The sequence below is a fragment of the Arvicanthis niloticus genome, chromosome 22 (genome assembly GCF_011762505.2).
Source record: "Arvicanthis niloticus isolate mArvNil1 chromosome 22, mArvNil1.pat.X, whole genome shotgun sequence".
Lineage (NCBI taxonomy): Eukaryota > Metazoa > Chordata > Mammalia > Rodentia > Muridae > Arvicanthis > Arvicanthis niloticus.
In genome coordinates this window covers 6,769,552-6,781,612 of record NC_133429.1, presented here as the reverse complement: position 1 = coordinate 6,781,612, position 12,061 = coordinate 6,769,552, and positions in this window count along the sequence as shown.

Here is a 12,061-nt window from a genome sequence, read left to right as displayed (position 1 = left end):
CTCATTATGAGCCCAGGAAAGGTAGCTCATTTGGAGGAAAGAATCCTTAGAACTCTTGAGATCTTATAACATGGGAAGGGTTAGAGTCAGAGAGATGCAGCTGGCTCCTCTTAAGCTGTTCCGTTTTAGCTCAGGATGAAGCATCTTGGAGAAACACCAGGGATGTAAGGGATGCCTTAAGTCATCTATCATGTGTTGTTGCTCTGGCAAGTCAATGAAATGGCAGAAGCATTTATTCAGATGTATATGAAAATACATCTGGGTGAGTTATGTGAAAGACCACTGAGTTATCATTGATCTCGAATAAAGAGTAGAGTGGAGGCCAGTCTTGTTTCTGGGGTGTGGAATTGCCAGAGGATGGAGGCGCATGTAGTGTGTGTGTGACATGGGTCTCACTTCTTCTCTGACCTAGCGTTGGGAGGTTCTTGTTCAGGTCCTCTGGAGATGAGTGCTGAGAGTGAACAGCGTGAGTCATTGCTGGCAATGGTGGGGATAGCAATTTGAGCAAATGAGATACTGACAAGGGACTTCAGAGGTGGCTTTGCAGTGGACTCCATACAGAAAATAGTTCTGATGGGATAGAAGCTGAAGAATAGTACGACATTTGTTCACAAGCACACCCTGGGTCTTCTAGTAACTCCAGGAACAGTGAAAGGGGTGTGTGTGTGTGTGTGTGTGTGTGTGTGTGTGTTGGGGGGCAGGGTTTTAGAAACCCCTCTGGCAGGATTAGGGTCATTGAGTGAGCAGTTGGTCTCCCATCTTTTGAGCTTCTGATTATCTTCTGTGTTCTGTATAGCTGTGCCTCAGCCTCTTTGTATGATCTTTCTCCTCTGGCTCCTCTCCTGTATACTGAAACCCCATGAACCTTTGTTGAGAGGGACTCACTTTAGTGGCTCTCATCCCAGGGGAAACTTAGATATTAACAGTGGGTGGCATATCTGCTGATTATGGAAGCAAATGGGAGTGGCTGTGATGGAGAAAACTTGGGGGGGGTTCAGTTTCCCCACCTTTCTTCTTTGGCATAAAACTACCCTTTGTCTTATTTTTAGATGTGCAGAATGATATGTCTAAGTGCCTTAACATGCCCAATTTGGAAGCCGATGATCTTTGTTGCCAACAGGGAAGGCAAATTCTTTGGGAATACATGCAGAGGTTATGATTCTCTCTTCAGGCAGTAGAGACCTGATGAAGTAGATAATTGGTTACAAAACACACATGACACTGCAGGCTTAAGGAGCTTTAGTTTTCGAAATCAACCTGGTAAATGGAAAAGATATCATGCCTGCCTCTGAGTTCATGGGCTACACCCTGAAAACCAGCTCCTCTGAAATAATCATGAATTTAAGCAACTCCAGTTTTAAGGCAAGCCTGTACTGAAACTCTGGGCTTGGTTATATGAAGTCCACAGTAACTATCTGGGTAGATCTCTGTGGTTTTACGTGGTTGCTGCATGCTTGGCAAACAATGTCTGTGGATAATTACACAGATGCTGAATCTGGGGACCCCTCTACATATCTGTGTTTTCAATTGCCCGAGGTGAGGAGCAGTAACTTGGATACCACTGACAGTGTTCAGCCAGGTGATGGGAAAGTGGTATTGACATTTATTTCTGAAATCTGGCTAGATTATAGGAGGTGGCAAGGCTGACAGACATCTAAAGGATTGATAGAATCTCTGGAACCTCAAATGCAAAGGATAGAATTGGAAAGATGGTCATTGAATTAATAATCTGGGCCCTTGAGGTTTAAGATCATTCAACTATGGAACTTCCCCCCCCCCTCCTATTTCAACAAAAAGACAAAGAGGTTGATAAAACCCCAAAGCTCCCCTGTTCCTTACTATGTATGTAGTATTACCTCAAAGACAATTCTTTTCTCATAGACCTGGCACCATGCAAAACCTCACCAGTGTCAAACAGTGCTCTTAATAGTTCCTGCTCTGAAGACTAAAGTAGCAGGGGGAGAAACATGAGTTCTGATGTGTGGCACCTACATGTGAACTCAAGCTTTGCCACTTGCTGGTTGTGTAACTTTGATCAGTCAGTTAAGTTCTCTGAGATCAAGAACTTCCTTTCTGTACTGGGGGAACGGTAGTACCAGTGTTAAGAGTGAATTCAACCCTGAAAGTAAAACTCAGTTTGTGTGCCAAATATGAGTCACGATGAGAAGTGTATCGAGAGGGAGTCTACCAGAGATTAATAAATTTGAGGAGTAGGTTCCACTGTCCTATTCAACTAAATACACCTTTTAAAAAATTATTGTTTATTATTATGTTTGTGTGTGTGTGACATGTGTGTAGAGGTCAGAGGTCAGCCTTGAAGGGTCAACTCTTTCCCTTAACTGTGTGTAGGGGTGGTTCTGATGCTAAGGTCCTGTTCCTCAATTGGTCTTGATCTGTCAGTAAAGAAGCCATGGGCCAATTGTTGGGTGGAAGGTACAGGTGAAACTTCTGGGTCCCTGGAGGCACTCAGATAAACACAAGGAGAGGAGGAAGAGTTCACAATGCTTTTGAGGGAGTAAAGATCTCACAAAGCCATGTGAGATCTCAGGCAGAGTGGCAGCCTGAGTTCAAACCCCAGAACCCACAGTTGTGGTGTTTAGCTTTGCTAAGCTCCAGGAATGGGCAGGGCTACCAGCATGTACCCAGATTTTCTTGACTCCATAGATAAAAGACACAGACACACACAGTTTTTCAGTTTCAAATTGCCTTTTGACACAATTGTTGGGTGCTCCTACAGGTGGAAAATTTGAAGTATTTAGCTTGGATTAAATGTAACTGAACAACTAAAGTTGAGGGCAGGTGGGGGGGGGGTGCAGAGCTAAGAGTATTGATAAGGACAAGTGTCTCCAGGTGGGAGATAGTAGCACCCAGCAATTGTGTCAAAAGGCAATTTGAAACTGAACAACTCTCTCTCTCTCTCTCTCTGTGTGTGTGTGTGTGTGTGTGTGTGTGTGTGTGTGTGTGTTTTATCCATAGATTCAAGAAAAGCTGGGTAGAGGCTGGTAGCCTGGTCCATTCCTGGAGCTTAGCAAAGCTACACACAACAACTGTGGGTTCTGGGGTTTGAACTCGGGATGTTAAGTTTGTATGATGATCCCTTCTATCCACTGAGCAAACCTTTAAGTTGACAAATGGAGGGTCTCTGCTTTAAACTTCCTCTTTACAACATTTTCTAAGAAGTAAAACAAGTCTTCACGTTGACTTCATTGACTAGGTTATTGGGAATGGGAAAGTGGGCTAGTGCCCACTCTCCGTGATATTTATTTATGCATAGAATTATCTAAAACACTCCCAGAATTAAAAAATAACATTTCTTTCCTTGGTCTGCTTTCTACAAATGACCAGGAAGTTGGAGAGGGTAGATAGACTGAAAGGGTTGGGGAATGGGTAGAAACCTCCCACATCAAACAATTGTGCAGCCAGGGGTGGCTTCCAGAGATAGGAATGACATAGGTCTTCAGTTCTTGAGTGGAGTCCCTGGGGGTTTTTTGAATCATATGCTCATTACTATAATTCATTTCATTTTTAAAAATCCATTTTCTATCTTTTAGAATCAGATTCCATCTCATCAATGTAGCAGTTTAGGGGAGTTTGTAGTGAAAGTAAGTCTCTTAAAGATATCGCATGGAATCTTCTATCTGCTCTGGTGCTTACCATGACAAGATCCTCATAGCATGCTGGAAACAGTGCTTTCTCAGGGATCAAGGGGCCTAGTGTTTCTACCCATAGTGTTTTGCAAGCCTTATTTTTTGCTCTAGTTTTTCTATCTATGATATAAAATATTATGGCTGAGGAAATGTACCTAAAATTTTGAAATAGAATGAAGTCTTTCATTGTTATGAACATCATCTGTGATGTACCATCTAAAAGGAATAGCTTTTATGTTATGGTGGTCCCCTCTAGAACTGCTCCAGTAATCTCCTAGGGTTCTGTATATTTATTTGTAAACCACAGAATGAGAGTTTGTCTGTCATGGTTCACTTTGTTGCTGCAGAGACAAATGCCCTATATGGTTTGCAGAGCCCTAGGAGACCAGAAGAGCTTGGGGACCAGTTTGAGTGCAGTGAGAACTTCTCTGTAGCATTAGCTGCTGAGTGGAAGCAGGAGCAGTAACTCTCAAGATGTGTGGATTCTTGTGGCAGAGTGAAATGGCAGTGGGCTGTTGGGAAGAAGATGAGGTCTGTTAGTCCAGATGAGTGAGTGAGGGGCCTAGGGCACAAATTGGGAACAAAAATGGAGGGATTTCTGTAAGAGATTGGGTTTCCATACTCTGGCTGCCATCTGGCTTGGGGTGGCAGAGAATTGTTAGCATTCTTGGAATCAGGTGACACAGGAATGCTTTTCCAGGAGGCCCTGCATAAATCTGTTCCACAGACTTCATTGACCGGACCACCTGGACTAAACCAGGCGGCCTTTGAGGTTAATGGAGAGTACTGCCTCACCTGTCTTTGCCAGGCTCTTGGATGTCCTTCTTCACCTCCAATGCCCTCCCAGACAACAGCAGGTCTTGCACTCAGCAGCCTTTGTGCATGCAAACCTTTAGTAACTGTGGAGTGCACCTGCAGGTCCTGTGCTGCTCTAGGCCTGAGAAGGGCTGAGAATTCCCCCAAGAGAGTGGTTCTCAACCTTCCTAAGGCTATAACACTTTAATACAATTCCTCATGTTGCGCTGACCCCTTCCCATCATAAATTAATTTTGTTTCTACTACATAACTGTAATTTTGTTACTGTTACAAATTATAATGTAAATATCTTATTTGCAGGATATCTGATATGTGACCCCCATAAAAGGATCAGTTGACCTCTAAGGCGTTGTGACCCACAGGTTGAGAACCACTGCCCAAAGCTTTTTTTTAAGGAAGAATTTGAGAGATATCAGGGTCAAGAAGTTTGAAGACTGCTGAGCTTAGCAGAGTCTTTTGTTACGCAATGCCACAGAGCTATTTACTTTATTTTTTTGTAACCTTGCTTTTTTAAAGACACCCCCACCTTTTATTTTTATCTAGCATCTTGTCATAGGAACATCTTTTGGGGCAGAATGTTACATAGTTGTCTCCACCTTCCTCTTCATCAGTGCTTACAATTAACTTGCATGTCTGTGTTTAGGATGGACTGAGTCATGACTATTGGGTTCTTCATTTTCTCTGCAATTGAGGGGGCTCTACACTATTGAAGTGGTGAGTTCTGGGATGAAAGACAAATATAACTTTCCCACTTTCTGTCCCCTTGAAAGGTCAGGAAATAAGCTGTCAAATAGCTACAAACGCATAAAAAAAAACTGACTAGGGTCCCTTGTCTTGCTGAAGCATCTCTAGTGGTGACTGCAGTGCCAGAGATGCAGTATGAATAGCATTAGCTTGGGCTTCAGCCATGAGCAACACATAACCAAGAAACAGTAGATTATACTAGGTAAAGGGTATTTTGTCCCTACTCAGTTTTAGGCTAAACCATGAGCCTCAGAGATGTCCTCATCCTAAGCACAGAAACAGAGTCATATCATCTCCCATAGTCAAGGGTACTTCAGAGGTGCGATGAAGTTAAGGGGTGGAGATGGGGAGCTTGTCCTGATGCCTGTGGTATAGCCTAATGTGGTCTGAGGCCATCATAGGCATCCTCATAAATAAGAATGCAGTAGGGGTATGCTGGACCACGTATAGACCTCACTGTTGAGGTTCAAGGGAAGGCAGAACACAGTTGGTAATAGGGGTCCCAGTCCATATTTCTCCCAGGTGAGAAACAGCAGACTGAGACAGATGCTATGGTTCCCAGTCTTCTGTGTACCCAGGCACTGCCGGTAAACTGCTGGGAGTTGGGAATGGGGGTCCATGGGTTGGTGCTTCCCTTCAGGGCGTCTAAAAGCCAGGAATGAAGGGGAAGTCTGAGCCAGGAACTGGGGGCAGAATCTGGTTTGGTTCCAAGTAGGTCCTGAGTGTAGGAGCAAGCATACAGAGAGACTAGAAGAGAAGGCTTTCTCTGGGAAATTTAGGCATGGCTCTTTACAGGGAAGACCTCCCCTCCCCCAACACACATAGGCTATCCCCCTCACCTCCCCACAGGCGATCCTTGATAAAGGAGACTGTCCTTGCTTGTCCAAATTGTTTTATGTGATGGTGAATTTAAATGCATACACCTTACTCAGGGTGAACCAAAGATTAAATACCTTTTGAGGGAAGGAATACCCAGGAAGGAAAGCTCATTGGTTAAACACTTGGGGCCTATTTAGATACCTCATTAGCATGGAGAACTCGGGGTGGGGGTGGGGATGGGGATGGGGGTGGGGGTGGGGGTGGGGGTATGCTTCCTGATCAATTGTCATGGCCTTCTCAGTGGAGTGTCATGGTTATCTGTTTTGGATCAGGTAGTTTGGCAGGGAGCTGGCTCCACACCTGCCATTCTTAATTCTGAAATAACCCGGAGTTTGAGCTGGCTTAGCCTTACCAGTTCTTCTGTCTGTCTGGTGGCATGATCCACTTGTCCCACAGGAGGATGAGATGTGTGTGTGATGCAGGCAATGTGGAGAATGATACCAAGCATGGCTGAGGCAGTGGATGGAGGAACTTGGCCACCAAACCCTATATGCAGAAGCCTGAGTTAATTCCAAGATGGGGGAAGAGACCACAGCGGAGGGCCACAGGCTACTAGAAGTTGAAGAAGGAAACAGACCCTTCCTTCAGTGAACTTGGCTAACACTTCAGCCTTGTGAGACCAACTTTGAACATTACACTATGACTGTGAGAGAATAAAACACAGGTTGTGTTGTGGTCTTGGCAGCAATAGGAAACTAATACCCACTTAACAAAATGTCAAGAAGTAGGTGGCCCAAGGCAAGTGCAGCTGTTTGAGTGAGTCATGTGGGATATTGCTCCTCTGGATGTGGCATCCGTGCTCTGTGATGCCTTTCCTTGGGCTCCTAAGGAGGGATCTGCCTCAGGTGCTCCTAGTAGGCAGGCAGAGAAGAAAGGGTTAAAGAGAAAGGTTTATTCTCTGGGATCAATTTCTTTTTTCTTTTTTTCATTCAAGGACACAGACACCTGCCTAATGGTTTTTCTAGCTACAGAGAAGTCCCAGAAGGAGAGGTGAGTTGATGGTACACACTGCTTTCTGGAACAAGTTGGGATTTGAGTGGGAAGGAAGAACCTGATAAAGAGAACATCAGAAAGAAAAATACCATAGGGTCTGCCATGATGTTTAATAACAACTATTGGGTATTGGAAGGAGAGAAAACTGGAATCAAGCTGTGGATCCATTAAAGCCAGCCGAGAAAGTGGGGGTCCTAAGCCACAGACGGGAGCAAAGCACAGGGTAGGGTGGGGGAAAGGGCTACTCTGAGACTGATTCAGCTTTCCTGGGCATTGTGAAGCACTGGTGAGTACAGCCACAGTCTTGACTTCAGCAGCTTGCCAGACGGTATGGTGAGGAGGTTCATTGGGACAGCATACATGACAGCTTTAGACATTCTAAGCCTGAGTCCTCCTTCCTCCCACTCCTGCTTTTTGCCTTCTTCCCCCACTGTAGAATAGCAGCGTGCTGGGGCCCAGACAGGTGCAGGCTGGCTGTCTTCTAGCTTTCCCTTCTCACCTGTTTCCTGCTGAGTCCAGCCACACTGAAGTTTGACACCCCCTCCCAGTGCAAGCACCTTGCTGAGACCTCAATTTTCACTGGCAAAGATTTGCATTGTTGCTCATGGTCAGTTTGTTTGAGAGATGGGAATGGGTTGTAAGGAAGATCTCTGTGTGGTATGTTTAGGTGCTTAGTCATGTCCCAGACTCATCTGCTGTACATGCCCACACAATTGGCTATTTAGGTACATATGAAGTGTTGCCTGTGCCCTAGACAGCTCTCTGCCCGACCCTACCTGCTCTTGGGGATTGGGGGCAAATTGGAACAGAGTCAACAACACAGACTTTGGGAGAAGGTGAGAATGCTGCAGCAAGCTCATCTGAGCACTGCTACAATCTCCTGTAATAACTTCCACCTATGCCCCCATTGGGCCCAAGACTATCTATTCTAAAGAGCAGTTCCTGATTGGCTGGCATTGTTTGCCCTAGCAACTCTTGCTCTCTCAGGCTGTCCTCAATTAGGTACTCCTGCAGGATATGCTTCTGGGGCTGCATGACCCCCAGAGTTTACATAGAGGCAGCCCTGTCATTCTTGCTAGTAGTCAATGATGTACCCGGATCCTGGAAGACAGGACAACCTAAGACAGGCACAGTCCACTATACTGGGAATCCTCTGAGGTGGGGTCAACAATGTCGAGGCAATGACACCCTGGCTCCCACTAGGCTGTCAAAATCTAAAAACAAAAGGGTGAATATGTAGCAGGAATGGCAGGGCTGCCTCTATGTAAATGCTAGTGTCCCTTGCAGCTGCAAAAGCATCCCCTCCAGGAGGACCTGATGGAGGACTGCCTGTGTCACCAGCATTCCTGAAGGAGGACCTAATTGAGGACTGCCTGAGAGAGCAAGGATTGCTGGTGCAAATAATGCCAGCCAATCAGGAACTTCTATTTAGAAGAGATGCTTTCTTGGGGCCAATGGGGCATGCAGGTGGAGGGTATTAAAGGAGCTTGTAGCAGTGCTCAGATAAGCTTGCTACAGCATTCTCACCTGCTCTTGGAGTCTGTATTGTTGACTCTGCTCCAATTTGCCCCCAGCCCCCAAGAGCAGGTAGAGTTGGGTGGAGAGCTGTCCAGGGCACAGGCAACAGTGGACCTCTCTGAAGTTAGCTGTAGCCTCTCTCTGGACATCAGGCCTTGCAACTATTCATCTAGGTTCAGAATTTGAACCATAATCTCTTTTGCCCAGTGTAGCAGACTAGGCATGCTTTGTGTAGCAGACTAGGAAGTATATGGATAATTTATGTTTTAGTTAAAAGTTTCCCTTGCTTTGAAAAGACACCATGACCATGGCAGTTCTTATAAATGAAAACACTTAATTGATGCTGGCTTACAATTTTAAAGGTTTAGTCTGTTATCATCATGTAGGAAGCATTGAAGTGGGCAGGCAGACATGATGCTAGAGAAAGAGCTGAGAGTTCTCCATCTTGATCCTCAGGCAGCAAAAGGAGACTGGGTGTAGCTTGAACATATATTACCTCAAAGCCCATCTCCACACTGACACACTTCCTCCAACAAGGCCACACCTCTTCCAATAAGGCTATACCTCCTAATAGTGCCACTCCCTGTGGGCCAAGCATTCAAACACATGTATCTAGCAGAGGGAGTTGGAAGGGGACATACCCATTCAAACTACCACAACAGATATTTCTGAATCTCCTTTGCAGTTAAGAATGTCTATGTGCTTAAATATTGAATGTTAGTGGAAATAAAGATCTTTGTTTTAGCAAGGGCAAGAAAAACACCTGTGGAAAAACAGCATAATCATAGGAGGCAAAAATGAATAGAAGCAACTGCATACTGCAGGCTGTTGTAGAGATTAAAAGGCAAACACATATCCTATTCAGAGTGAATGGTAACTTGTACACAGAGAATGTAATGTGACGTAGGACTGCTCCTACTAACCTGGAGAGTCGCTCATTCCTGTCCTCTGGGAGAGGACAGCCACAGCCACGGTGTCTGTTCTTTTCTTCCTGTACATTTATTTTGGAAGGTTATTTCAAAACTTGTGTTCTATGCTGTCTATGTTACTATTCAACTTTAAAGCCTGCCTTGGGCCAGTGTCATTTTATATAGCTAATCCTTCATGTTTTCTCCATTTAGACTGGAAGCCTTTGGAAAGCAGAGGCTGTGCCACATGGTTGTAATTACTAATAAGGGAAAACAGGCCATGATAATAAGATACGTTAGACACAGGCCATGAAACCCTAACAGTAAATGAGACCTTCTGAGTGGCAACACCAGTTGACATGACAACACAGCAGGAGAAGTCACAAGGTCTTACTCCTAGATGAGCCACAGGTAATCAATGGCTATTCAGAGAGGGAGAATCAGTCTCCTCCAGAGCCCTCCCAATAGGTCATCCAATCTCAAGTGGTCATCCCTAAACAAATATACATATGAGCAATACTAAATGGACTTTGTAGATTACACACACACACACACACACACACGCACACTCCAATAATAACTAAAGAAGAGAGAGTGAATTTGAATTTGAGCAGGAGTAGGAGGAAATGGAAATGGTTAGAGTGGGGAGAGGTGGAAATAATGCAGACATAGCACTTATATATGAAATTCTAAAAAATTAAATTAAAAAAGAATGAATTTATCACAAGACAAACTGCCATTAACAGATCCAGGTAAGAGGGGCTGGTGATATACATCAGTTGGTGGGCTGCTTATGAAGTATGAACAAAGCTTTGGGTATAGTGGCAGCACATGTCTTTGATTCCAACACTCAGGAGGTGGAGACAAGAGAGTTGGAAGTTGAAGATCATCCTTAGCTACGTGGTTTGGGTCCAGCTGGGATACGACGAAAGACCTGTCTCAGAGATGGGGAGTGGGGAAAGGGAGAGAAGGGATATGGCTAAAAACAATAGAAAGTACAGAATGCAATCTCAACCTCATACTCCCTTAAGGGTACAGAGAAGTTTTCAGTGTATTGTTTAGCAGCTTGGCGGTTTTCATGGTATACATCCCTGGGCTGATAATGATTACTATAGCCAATATTCATAGAGCCATAATGATTTTCCAAACACTGTACTAAAAGCTGTCCTAAACTGTGAGTGGGTGCTATTGCTCTCCCCACTTTGCAAATAAGAAAGTAGCTCCCAAGAAGGTTGTTGAGTGATGGACTTCAAGTCACATGATTCATAAGCTTAAGAGCTAACATTTGAACAAATCTTGAGGTTCAAAGACCAAGCTCTCTACAGCACTTTCTTGTCCCAGTCTTTCCCGAGGTAAATCTGCATTTCAGGACTTTGCCATGCTTGCCTTGGAAGAGATGCACCTAGCCCTATCTGTCTTCAACCACCTGGACTTCCACCCCACCCTCTCAAACTGTAACCAGCTCTTGGCTCTGAGGAGTCCATGGGCCTGTGTGCACGCCAAGTTAGATTCAAAACCTCTGGTCGGGAAGATTAACATCTAAGATTCAAATCTGCCTCCACGTCTTGTCTCAGACTTACACTACTCCCAGGCTGTTCTGGTGCTAAAGTGAGCTGGGCAAGGAGCCAGAGAGGAGCTCAGTGTTCTCCACCCATCAGGCATTGTTTGACACCTGCGTGGGGATTAAGAGGCCAGCTCTCAGGGACTCTGCTGCAGCTCTGCCTGACAATAAACTCAGCAAACTGCCAGGGTTTCAAGTGGGAAAAAGAATCCACCAGGAGGCTTGAGACCAGGGGGATCAGTGCTCTAAGGAGAACAGCAACATGAGTGAGAAGTGAGAAACCAAGTCTTCGAAGTCAAAAACACATGGGTTTGATCCCACAGCTTCCAGGTGTCAGGGGCAGCCCTGCTCATACACTGAAGGCCTAAAAATCAGCCATAGGCCTGACATATATGCCTGCTAACACAAAGTTAGGTCTCTGTGGAAAAACACTGAAACAGATGGCTATAAGCTATTGTAAATAAGCAGCTTTGGTGGCAGATTGCCAGCCTGAATAGTCATAGACCTTGTAGATAGGTAGCCTTGGTGGATAGTACCAACTTAGATAAGGACAAATGAATCATAGGTGGAGTCATAGTGGCCTGTCCCCTGAACCTTCACCCAACTGATATTCTGTTCTGAAAGATATCTGTACTCCTCCTGAACACCTACGCTTCTGCGTCATCCCTTCCCCACATCCTGCCTCTATGTGTATATAACCCCTGTGTGAAAAAAATAAAATCAACGATTTGATCAGACTATAGACAAAACGTCATTCTTTGTGTCTGCCTGTTTCCCCATTTTCTCTTTCAGGTGATCTTCCCGGATCCCTGTTAAATGCCCTGCTGGACAGGACAGCCAGGGCCTGGCTCATGCCAACATCTGCTCTGGAGATTTTCATTCAGAGCCAGCCTCCACTCTTGCCACAGATTCTTGCAGGGCAGGGGGCAGGGCAAGGGTGATGTTGATGTTGATGAATAATAAGTTTGGGCCCGGTGCTGGCTCATCGTTTTACA